General features: G+C 43.4%; 1 non-coding gene across 1 annotated transcript; it reads right to left on the reverse strand.

Moving 5' to 3' along the window:
* Positions 1-10,596: 10,596 nt before the first annotated feature.
* On the reverse strand, positions 10,597-10,728 carry LOC115899448. Its single transcript, XR_004059153.1, has one exon. It is a non-coding gene; the product is annotated as a small nucleolar RNA SNORA61 (small nucleolar RNA).
* Between the last annotated feature and the right edge of the window lie 2,071 nt (positions 10,729-12,799).

A 12,799-nucleotide genomic window follows, 5' to 3' on the forward strand; every position in this document is an offset into this window, starting at 1 on the left:
GTCTGTAGGCCTTGTCTGTTAATAAACAGTTTATATACCAAAAAAAAAAAAAAAAAAAAAAAACAGGGAGAGTGTGGGATGGTTACCTGAGAAAATGCTTTAGCTACCTTGCAGGGGTGGGAAGAAGGGACAGGAAGGGACAGGACTTGTAAATGAGGCTATTCTGGCAAGAGAAAGATCCTGCAAATAGAAATGAACTGACAGCAAATAAAACAATCCAAGATATATCTTATCTCTCTGATCATACTGCATTAATTTGCAGCACTTCTAGAATATGGCTAAATGACATAAGAGTGTATTCACAGCATATTTCTCAGTTTAAATAAAATGCGCAATGTGGGCCCAATTATGTAAACTGCACGTGCATATCAATCTATATTTAGAAAAAATATTAGAAGATTATATATCTAAATGTGATCATCTCTGGGTAGTGGAATACGAGTAACCTTTACTTCATTCTTTATGACGTTTTGTTTTTTCCCCAATGTTTCCATAATATTTTTTGGTATTTTTTTAATAACAAAACAACTGTAATAAAGTGACAAGCTTGTTGGATCTAAATAGTCATTTAAAAAAATCTGTATAGCCCTCTCCAGAGGCTACCTCTCCAAGAATTTATGTCACACTGATAATTAGCACCACCTGTTACACTTGTGCTAAAATGGGCACAAAGAACGTTGGATTCAGAACATATAAAGAGATTGTTAAACTCCTCAGCTCCAGTTGAAACCAGCACAGCAGGGAGAGTTGCAAAAAAATGTGAGTCAGAGCCCACCCTGGGGCTCGGGGCCCTGCTGGGGCTGGCCCAGGGCCCTCATGTGCCTCCAGCACGTGAATTTGGGTTGCTGGGTGTCCTCAGCAGCCTGCAGGGACCCATTGTCCTTCTGTGCAGCTTTGTTCGGGAGCCCCAGCACCCTCTCAGTTTTCACACCCTGATTTCCTACCAGGGAGAGGCCCTGGGCAAAAACAAAACAAAATAAAAACACTGAAAGGGCTCTCAAAGCCTAGAAAGGAAGAAAGGACAATGGAACGTGATGTAAGGGTCGCTAAACAGCCAGTGACTCAGCACTTCTGCACTGTCAACACCAGCTGCAGCCTGCAGCGGTGGCAGTGGCAGCTCACAGAACAGACACACACACACAGTGCAAACATTACACTGCCTGGAGAATGGCAAAAATTCTGACTCTTAGACTGTGCTGCAGCCAAGAAGACACAGAATCAAAGACTTCTGGAGCTTCAAGAAACCTGGCAGAATATATAAGCATGTTGGACCTTAATTCAGTTTGCCATTAACATCTTTTATCAAGATCCCTAAGGAGGGCTGGGCATGGTGGCTCATGCCTGTAATCCCAGCACTTTGGGAGGCCAAGGTGGGAGGATCATTTGATGCCAGGAGTTTGATATCAGCCTGGGCAAAATAGTGAGACCCCATCTCTACAAAAAACTAAAAATTAAAAAAAAATCCCTAAAGAGCTGGACTTGTCACTGGGGTCAGATTCTCTAAACTGGACCCACTGTCTGCCTGCAAGCATGGCTATAACTCATTCTAATTCCTTCTGAAGCATCACACGATGAAATGTGGTTAGTGTGGGAGATTCTAGTGTGGGCTTCTGGAGGAGACTTTAGGGGAAAATTCTCACCCTTCATGAGTCATGGGAGGGGCTGGGAGAAGATTCTGCACAAATCACAAATGGGAGTGAGGGCTGGGTATGGTGGCTCACGCCTATAATCTCAGCACTTTGGGAGGCTGAGATGAGCACATCACTTGAGTCCAGGAGTTTGAGACCAGCCTGGACAACATGGCAAAATCCTGTCTCTACAAAAAATACAAAAATTAGCTGAGTGTGGTGGTGCAAGCCTGTAGTCCCAGCTACTCAGGAGGCTGAGGCAAGAGGATCACCTAACCCTGGGGAGGTCAAGGCTACAGTGAGCAGTGATCGTGCCATTGTACTCCAACCTGGGCAACAGATGAGACCCTGTCTCAAAACAAACAAAACAACAACAATGACAACAAAAACCAAGTAGGAGTAGGAATCTGTCCCATAAAGTCTGGACATGGGCAATTACTCTGTCTGCAAATGTATCATCTTATTAAAAGATACATTTTAAAATTCAGCCTTTACCTCAATCCAAGTCTGTTGAAGCACCCCCTCCCACAGAATGAGTTGGGCTCACCCACTCCTCCCAGATGGCTCTGCTCCCACTAGGCCCACAGCAAGGAGCCCTGAAGATTAGGTTGGTCTTAGGAGGCCTGACACTCACCATTAACCACCAAATCTATTTGTTGGACCAGCACTGCTCATGGGATGTGATCAAAAAGCAACTTTATTTTTGTTACCCACTGCTCCTTCAAAATTTATTCCATGAGGAAAGCTCTTTCTTGCCATTAGATAAAAATTATGAGGACTCCAGAATTTTTCTGCTCACTCTAAGGTATTAGATCATTCTATGGGCATTTTAAATCACAAAATACAGTCTCATTAGAGATATTAAGTGTCTGAGTCTGGCATGGTGGAGCACACCTATAATCTCAGCGATTTGGGAGGCTGAGGAGAGAGAATCACTAGAGACCAAGAGTTCAAGACTAGCCTGGGTAAAAAAGTGAGACCCCTTTTCTAAAAAAAAAAATTTACAAACAGCTGGGCATAGTGGTGCATGGCTGGCTGTAGTCCCAGCTGAGGTGGGAGGATGGCTTGAGCCCGGGAGTTCAAGGTTGTAGTAAGCTATGATCATGCCAGTGCACTCCAGCCTGGGTAACAGAGCGACAGAAAGGAAAGGGAAGTGAAGCGAAGGGGAGGGGATAGGAGGGGAAGGGAGCAGGGAAAGAGAGAGAGGAGAGAGACAGAAAGAAAAAAAAAAAAGAAAGGCTTTAGCTGCCATCTTGTGTCCCCGCGTGTGTGCGCCTAATCTCAGCTGGTCCACCCAAGACTTCCTGAGCACCAACCCTAGTTCCCCGCGCGGCCCCTTATCCACTCTGACAAGATGAAAGAAACAATCATGAACCAGGAAAAACTCCAAGGAACAACGATCCAGTTTAACAACTCTGAAGTTCAGGCATCTCTGGCAGTGAACACTTTCACCATTACAGGCCATGCTGAGACAAAGCAGCTGACAGAAACTCTACCCAGCGTCTTAAACCAGCTTGCTGCCATCAGTCTGACTAGTTTAAGGAGACTGGCTGAAGCTCTGCCCAAACAATCTGTGGATGGAAAAGCACCACTTGGTACTGGAGAGGAGGAGGATGATGATGATGATGAAGTTCCACGTCTTGTGGAGAATTTTGATGAGGCTTCCAAGAATGAGGCAAACTGAATTGAATCAACTTCTGAAGATAAAACTTGAAGAAGTTACTGGGAGATGCTATTTTATATTATGACTGCTTTTAAATAATTTTTTGTTTATGGAACTGATAAAATCTAGATCTCTAATATTTTTAAGCCCGAGCCCCTTGGACACTGAAACTCTTTTCAGTTTTTGCTTATACGCAATTCATTCTTTGCAGTTAACTAAGCAGAAGAAGCCTGGGAACAAAGTTTGAAACAAAGGTTAATAAGTTATTCACCTAGAAGAAAAATAAAGAAAGGAAGGAAGGATCGATTAGGGGCTAGGCGTGGTAGCTCATGCCTGCAATCTCAGCACTTTGGGAGGCTGAGGTGGGAGGATCACTTGAGCCCAGGAGCTTGAGACTAGCCTGGGCAACATGGCGAAACCCTATCTCTACTAAAAATACAAAAATTAGCCAGGCATGGTGGTGAGCACCTGTAGTCCCAGCTACTCAGGAGGCTAAGGTGGGAGAATCACTTGAGCCCAGGAGGTCGAGGCTGCAAATGACCCATGATTGCACCACTGCATGCCAGTAGGGGTGACAGAGCAAGCCTGTGTCTCAAAAAAAAAAAAAAAAAAAAAAAGGAAAATAAAAGAAATTCAATATCTGGGCCAAGAATCCAGAAGATTAACACTTTAATATTCATTTAAAGAAGAGGCTTTCCAGCACTTCCCATGCCCATCCTATAGGAAAGCACAGAGCTCAGGAGACACAGTTCTTACCAGGCTCTCCCTGTTACAATTGTCCCGTCCATCTCAGCTCCCCAGGCTTTGATTGAATTTAGAATGTCTCCCAGCCAGCTGTCTCTGCCATGAGGCTTCCATCTGTTGGTCCCAGCTCTCTGGAAGTGTGATTCTTTCCTAAATGCAGCCCTGTTTTCTCCTCCACCTACCTCCTCTGCCAAGACTGCTTTCATAGGAGTTCCCCAAATGCAGATCCAGAGTATTTACACATGGAAATAAGCAAATGCTACAAGTTAGAGTTTTCTCCTCTCCCTTCCCCAGGCAACTCTGGTTACTAACATTTACCAGCATAGCACTGCATACAGTTATAAATGTAGTAAATCATACTGCTATGTATTTCTATATCCAGATCCTTCATATGACATGGCTGGAAGATAAGTTTCCCAGTCAGAGCCACCATAGAAAGAGGGTGGATGGGCGGAGGCTTCGTTTCACCTAGGACTATCCCCAGGGGTAGTCAGCAAAAGTATGCTGAAGGACAAGACAACAGACTTCCAAGGGCCTGGAGGAAGCACCTGTTTTCTAGGAAAAGAAATTTTCTTTTTTCTTTTTATTTTTTTAAATGTAGTTTTAGTAGAGACGGGGTTTTACCATTTTGGCCAAGCTGTTCTCAAACTCCTGAACTCAGGTGATCTGCCCTCTTCGGCTTCCTGAACTGCTGGGATTATAGGTATGAGCCACTGCACCTGGCCTCAGGAAAAGTAATTTTATTTTTTGAGACAGAGTTTTGCTCTTGTTGTCCAGGCTGGAGTGCAGTGGCATGGTCTTGGCTCACTGCAACCTCCGCATCCCAGGTTCAAACAATTCTCCTGCCTCAGCCTCCCAAGTAGCTGGGATTACAGGTACCCACCACCATGCCCGGCTAATTTTTCTATTTTTAGTAGAGATGGGGTTTCACTATATTGGCCAGGCTGGTCGTGAACTCCTGACCTCAGGAGACCCACCTACCTCGGCCTCCCAAAGTGCTGGGATTATAGGCGTGAGCCACCATGACCGGCCAGTAAAAGTAATTTTCTAACAGGTGAAGGAGATGAGTGGGTCTGTGTTCCTCAGAATGGGGACACAGGCTGGGTGGCTAGAGAGTGGCCCACTGAGGCAGGGCTGCCCCCAATAGGCAGTCTAGGTCTTTGCTCATCTGGCTGGCAACTCTACCTGCAGTAGTGGGGATGTATCCAGACTAGGAGGATTGGTGAGAGCCCCAGACTCGGGATGTGGAGAGTCGGTTTCTGACTGTGACAGTTATGATGGTCCCTGGAGAGGGTAGGGGAAGAGGGAGAAGCCTGTGAGTTAACAGTGAAACATCCTGTAGCAATGGCCCAATGAATGAGGGATTGGCAGTGCCAAGCTCCTAAAGGAGCATTAACTGTGCTGGGGGCAAGGATACAGGGGTCCCACAGAGGTGGAATGAATTGCCCTGGCAAGTCTAGGACCCATGGAGCCCCACTGAGACTCCATCACCATAATTCCAAAAGCAGGAAAATGTTTGTAAATCAAATTAGCTCTGTTTTCTCTATTTCTCCAGATTTGTTTTCTTCTTGGACTCATTATCTTTATGGAAACTAGGTCGAGTTGGATTCTTTTCTATCAGCCATGTATAGCCCCATTAGCTTTCTAACACTGTTAGAGAGTCCTTCAATTATGTTAAATGAAGCCAAATTTGCCATTTTTTAAAACGTTTAAGTTTCCATGCAAGTTCCCTTGACCTGGTTTTCTTTTGTCCCCTTGGGACACAGAATTCCTGTTAATGATACCTTATGACACTGCAGAAGACAGGAAGACATTGATGTCAAAGGGGAGCTGACCCTTGAAACTGACAGGCTGGAGAAGAGCTATTTTTCCTTTTCCCAGGTCACAAATGATGTGGGAGAGAAGCTGCCAAACACTGGGCTTGCTTGTTTTTTAAACATCAATTTAGGAAAGTATAGACACAAGGAAGAGAAAATTCAACACTAATTCAAAGAAATTTATTTAATTTGAATGTTGGATAAACAGTAGCTATGTCATGAGGTAATAATAAATAATAAAATAAAATAATATTTTTACATCCAAATTTCGAGAGCTTAGCTAGGTGTGAGGATGTGTGCCCATTGTCCCAGCTACTCCTGGGCTGAGGTGGGAGGATGGCTTGAGCCCAGGAGTTTGAGGCTGCAGTGAGCTGTGATCACACCCCTGCACTCCAGCCTGAGTGAAAGAGCAAGACCCTGTTGAAAGAAAGAAACAGAGAGAGAGAAGGAGGAGAAAGAAAAGAAAGAAAAGAAAGAAAGAAAGGAAGAAAGGAAGGAAGGAAGGAAGGAAGGAAGGAAGGAAGGAAGGAAGAAAGAAAGAGAAAAGAAAAGAAAAAAGAAAAGAAAGAAAAGAAAGAGGGGAGGGGAGGGGAGGAGAGAGGAGAAAAAGAGAAGCCAAAAGCTGTGCCAAGGAGTCTCAAAACACCCCCAACCCATCCAAGCATTTTTAGGCTTAAATGATAATTATCCCAGATCTGGTAACAGGGCAACCTGAAACCAGTGCTCCTGTTTATAATATTCACCCACAATCTGACTTGCCACAGAGTCTTAGGACCAAAGTCCGAGGCCCAAATCTATGGTGTTGGGATTGACAAAGACCATCTGATGGTTCTACTAAACCAACTTAGACCTTTCTGATCTTATTTAAAATGGGGTATGAGACCGTGCCGCTACCCCTAAATTGTTATGTCTATTACTGTGCTACCATCTAATGGCGAAGTGTATTAAAACACAAATGAAACCTAGTCCAGGGAACACTGACTACCCTTACCTTTTTTTTTCTATGGCCAATAGTTACATCTCTCTATCTCTCCAGATAAGGCACCAAATGTTCTCCATCATTCATAAAAAATGCCCCCAGATCTAAGATTTCTGGTAGGGAAAAAGTAATAAAGTCTAATTTAAGCAGAAAAAAATTATGTAACATTAGGGAGGACAGAGGGATTTTTCTAAAACACTCTCAAAGTGTACAACAAAAGACAAAACATTATTTTAAGATAGATATTGTTTAACTTTCTCATATATGAGAAGTTACTAATGGCAGAAATATTAATGCAGTATAGTATGTGCATAATGCATTACCATTTTACAGAGAGGATAATAATGAAGCCATTACCCTCTACAGAGACTATTCACCACCCTAAAAATAAAATCTCACAGCAAAAATAAAGTTTTACTGTTATGTGATAAAAAAGATAGCAGATTACCAACATTTTCCCCTCTGCTCCCGCTGGCTAAGATTTCAGATCATTACAACTTATTTGGGAATTTTCCTCCCAGGCCTAAATGTTAGAATTGGGGATCATTTTGGGAAATGTATTAGGCAATGAAAACAAAGAATGCTCCTCCCCACCCCTAAGCTCTTCCTTTTCTCTAAAAGGGCACAGAACATATATATTGGGGATTTTCCACTTCCTGAGCAGTTCCATTAATGTCACCAATAACTCAAACTTTAAATCACATCAGGAGATAGCCAGGTCCCCAAGAACTCCTGGGACACAGCCAGCTGGTCCACAGTGCATTGAGGCTTGCTGCAGAGCCCCCAGAGAGCGGTTCTGCATGGGCTGGGAGGGTGTCATGGACAGGTGACAACCAGACACTTAATCAGTTGGTAGGGCACAGCTGCCATGGGAACAGCAAGTGAGATGGGTAGGTAGAATTAGGACACCCCAAAACATGGCTTTGAACACGAGTTGTGCTGTGAAATTTTGAGATACATATTAGTAAATTAAAAAAAAAATCTAGAGATGTAAATTTCAAGTTGATTTCCAACCAGGGCGTGGACAGGGTCACTATAAGAGCAGAGAATATAGCTTCTGGGTTGGGATACACACTGATGTGCCCCTTCCCAAACAGTGCCTCTCTCTCCCACAACTATTGGAGCAAGGAGTAATGGAAATCATGTACTGCTAAGTTATGTAAAAACACAAAACTGGGCCAGGCGCGGTGGCTGATGCCTGTAATTTCAGCACTTTGGGAGGCTGAGGGTTTGAGACCAGTCGCTACTCAGGCAGCTGAGGTAGGAGGATCCCTTGAGCCCAGGAATTCTAGGCTGCAGTGAGTTATGATCAAGCCACTGCACTCCAGCCTGGGTGACAGACAGCAAACTTGTCTTCGAAAAAACAAAAAAGACAACCCACAGAACTGTACAAAACATCACATCTCTTCCTCTCTTGACCCTTATTTTCACCCCTGCCCACAGGTAACATAAAATCACCAGTCCTATCTCCTAAATCAGTGGTTCTTAAACTGTTGTCCCCAGTCAGCGGCATCAGTGTCCCCTGAAAACTTGTTAGAAATGCAAAGCCTGAGCTGGGCGAGGTGGCTCATGCTTGTAATCCCAGCACTTTGGGATTGTGCATGGATCACCTAAGGTCAGGAGTTCAAGACCAGCCTGACCAATATGGTGAAACCCTGTCTCTACTAAAAATACAAAAATTAGCTGGGTGTGGTGGCACATGCTTGTAATTCCAGCTACTTGGGAGCTAAGGGAGAATTGCTTGAACCTGGAAGGCAGAGGTTGCAGTGAGCAGAGATTGCGCCACTGCACTCCAGCCTGGGCAACAAGAGTGGAACTCCGTCAGAAAGGAAAGGAAAGGGAAAGAGAAGGAAAGGAAAGGAAGAAAGAAAAGAAAGGAAGGAAGGAAGGAAGGAAGGAAGGAAGGAAGGAAGGAAGGAAGGAGAGAAAGAAGAAGGAAATAAGAAGGAGGAAAGGTAGGAAAAGAAAAAAGAAATGCAAAGTCTCAGGCCTCATCCCATTATTACTGAATCAGAAAATATGGGGGTAGGTAGGTTCCACAAATCTGCATTTTAACAAGTTCTCTGGGTGATTCTGATACACACACGAGCTTGAGAACTGCTGTTCCAAATGCAGACACTGAAAGCGCATACGGGGATGCAGTTTGTTTGCTAAAAGATGGCAAATAAGGGTGTAACCAAGTCTAGATAAAACGTGAAGCTCTGGAATCAACACCTTCCTCCTGTACCTTCAACTCCCTCAAATGTCATATGATGTGGCGTTTTAGTCCAGACCACCCCAGTGGCTTTAGTGGGGTCAGTCCACCTCAAGAGCCTGGTTATTTTCTCTGGGAACTGAAGCAAAGTTGTTGGAATAAAGCTAGTAATCCAAGGTAGAGTTAAATAGAGAGGTCCTTGGGGACCCTATATCTCTTATTTTGTTTTCTAATCTTTAGGATCAGTGGTTCATTTCCTAATCCAGCAAGAATGGTTGGCAAGTCTGGACTGTTAGGTGGGAGAAACACCGCCCTGGAACACTGAGATCTCGTTGTACACAAAGGAAACAGCGTGGTCCTGCTAACAGCTTGGGAACTGAGATAGCAACAGAATCACCAACAGAACCCTGTGAAAAGAGGACAAAAAGCCATTTATTGTATGGTTGCTCTTTTCTGATAAATATAAAAGCTACAGAAAAGTCTAAATAATACTGTAACTAAAACCTATATTCCCACCACGTAGATTAATAACTGTTAACACTGTGTCAAGTTAAACAGCAGCTTTGCAAAGCTGTGAAAAGACTGCATCTGGCAGTGAGCTGGGAAACAAAGAGGAAAACAGCTAGAATAGGGAGAAATGAGCTAAGTATTTCTGAAGTAATTTTTTAACAAAGAATGTCCCCATTCTTTTATCAGAAAACATTTCAAACATGAAGTTGCCACATAGCTACTAATAATAGTTTGTAAATTTGCATAGCTGGAGGCCAGAGAGTTGAAATTTACAAATAATGAAGAGCAGAAAAATAGCTGGAGAGGAAGCCAGCTCGTTTCCTTGGGAAAAACAGAATATGCTTTCGGACAACTCCCTACCCCCTGAAGCGAGCAGGAAATAAATCAGGCTGGTTCAACAGAAATCCGGCTGCAGATCAAGAAGTGTGAGGCTTTCCCATTGCTGTTTGTGGAGTTGAGGCCAAACCCTGGAAGATCCAGAAGAAAGAACTGTCACCCAGGGCATTCCCTCGCTGGCTGACCTTGGACTATCTGCTTGGTGTTACCCATCAAAGCAGAGGAGCAGTAAGAACATGCACTGAAGTAAGAATCATGAGCTATTAGTGCTTCTACCCAGGGTGGGGAAAACATGGAAGTGTGGAGTCTGGAGGGCTGCTTCCCAGAGGACAAGGTCACAGGAAGCTGAGCTGGCCAAGGAACAGGCAGGGAGGGCTGTCATCTTTGCTCTGATCCAACCAGTTTTACAGTCACCATGGCAGCCCCTGTGGCAACATCCACAACTTCTGAAATGATATCTCCTGCAGCTCTGAGGGTGTGTCTTCTGTTCTTTGACAAGTGCTTTTTCAAGAAATTGTGGTAAAATACACACAACATGAAGTTTACCATCTGCTATGGTTTGAATGTTTGTCCCCTTCAAAATTAATGTCAGAATTTATTCCCCAGTGTGGCAGTATTGAGAGGTGGGGCCTTTAAAAGGTGATTAGGTCATGGGGAGCTAATTCATGGATTAATGGGTTATCACAGGAATGGAACTATGGCTTTATTATTATTATTATTATTATTATTATTTCAAACCATCGTGGAAACGATATACCAGACTACAAGACTGCGAAGCCACCTTCAGTGTTACTTTTCCTCCATTTACAACCACCAAGACCAGTGTTCAGATCCAATGGGAAAAGGAACCAGAGGATCAGAGATTGGTGGCTTAAAGAGGAGGAAGAGAGATCTGAACTAGCATACTTGGCCCCCTCTACATGAAATGCCCTGCACCACCTCAGGACTCCGCAGAGAGCACCCCCCAGCAAGAAGGCTCTCACTAGATTCATCCCCTCAACCTTGGACTTCCCAGCCTCCAAAACTGTAAGAAATAAATTTTATTTCTTATAATTTATCCAGTTTGAGGTATTTTGTTATAAGTAATGGAAAATGGACTAAGACACCATCATAACCATTTTTTGGTTTTTAAAAATCATAACCATGTTTAAGTGTACAGTTCAGTGGCATTAAGTACATTCATGTTGTTGTATAACCAGTGCCACCATCCATCTCCAGAACCCTTTTCATATTGCAACACTGAAACTCTATACCCATTGTATTAGTCTGTTCTCATGCTGCTAATAAAGACATACCCAAGACTGGTAATTGACTCACAGTTCAACATGGCTGGGGAGGCCTCACAATCATGGTGGAAGGTGAAGGAGGAGCAAAGCCATGTCTTACATGGCAGCAGGCAAGAGAGAATGAGAGCCAAGTAAAAGGGGAAACCCCTCATAAAACCATCAGATCTCATGAGACTCATTCACTGCCACAGAATACTATGGTATTCATTTATTTCCCACTAGGTCCCTCCCACAACACGTAGGAATTATTGGAGCTACAATTCAAGATGAGTTTTGGGTGGGGACACAGCCAAACCACATCACCCATTAAACAATAACTCCCCATTTTCCCCTTCCCTACCCTTCCCCACAATCACCATTCTACTTTTTGTCCCTATGAGTTAGATTATTCTCTAACTCAAGGACAAAAAGTAGCAGTACCTCATGTAAGTGAACTCATACAGTATGTATCTTTTTGTGACTGGCTTATTTCACTTAGCATAATGTCTTTGAAGTTCATCCATGCTGTAGCGTGTGTCATAGTTTCCTTCTTTTCATGACTACATAATATTCCATTGTGTGTGTGTGTGTGTATACATTTTGTTTATCTATTCATCCATTGGTAGACCTCTAGTTGCTTCTACCTTTTGGCTGTTGTGAATAGTGCTTCTATAAACATGGGTGAAAAAAATATCTCGTTGAGACTCTACTTTCAATTCTTTTAGGCATATACCCAGAAGTGAAATTGGTGGACAAAATCATAATTCTATTTTTAATTTTTTTAAGGAACCACCATACTGTTTTCACAGAGGCTGCAACATTTTACCTTTCCACCAATGGTGCACAAGAGTTCCACTTTCAACACATCCTCACCAACACTTGTTATTTTCTGTGTGTTTAAAAAAAAAAAATAGTGGCCATCCTAATGGTCATGAAATTCAAATGGCTTTTATGAACTCTAGATTTGCATAGCAAGTTGCCTACTGGGTACCTCATCTAAACATCCCAGAGAACCTCAAACTCAACTTGCCCAAAACAAATATTTTTCCCCAAACCTGATCTCTCCAGTGTTCCCTATTTTGACAAAAATACTACACTTTTCCCAAGTGCCAAAGTTAGAAACCTGTATGGTTTTCTTTTCTGCTCTGGCAATTCTAGCTCCTTGATGTCTCCTGAATCTTCCCACTTCTCCCCACCTAATCCCACCACTATCATCTTATTTCAGGCCAGGGTCATTTCACATATGACCTTCCACAGGAGTCCTTGCCTCCTGCCTTGCTCTCTCTCATTTATTCTGCCCAATGCAAGTTATCATTTAAAATAGATGTGATCCCATCTTCCCCATTTAAAGTCCTTAAGGAGCTTCCTAATGTCTTCAGGATAAAGCCCAAAGTCTTTTGAATGACAAAGTTCATAGCTTGACCCTTTGTCATCTTGTCCCTGCTTATGGGTAAAACTTATCTCTTATCACTTCTTCCTTTTCTATTTAGTTCATGTTGAACCACTTGCAGTTGCCCAGATGTGTTACAATTTCTCTCACCAGGAAGTCTTGGTCTGGAACATTCTCCCCCTCCCTGCTTCCTCTGTTGCCTAGCTCAGCTGATGTGTCACTTCCTCTGGGTCCCTTCCCTACTTCATCTGGGCTGGGAGCCCTTCGTCAGTG

This window comes from Rhinopithecus roxellana, chromosome 8, assembly GCF_007565055.1.
Source record: "Rhinopithecus roxellana isolate Shanxi Qingling chromosome 8, ASM756505v1, whole genome shotgun sequence".
Lineage (NCBI taxonomy): Eukaryota > Metazoa > Chordata > Mammalia > Primates > Cercopithecidae > Rhinopithecus > Rhinopithecus roxellana.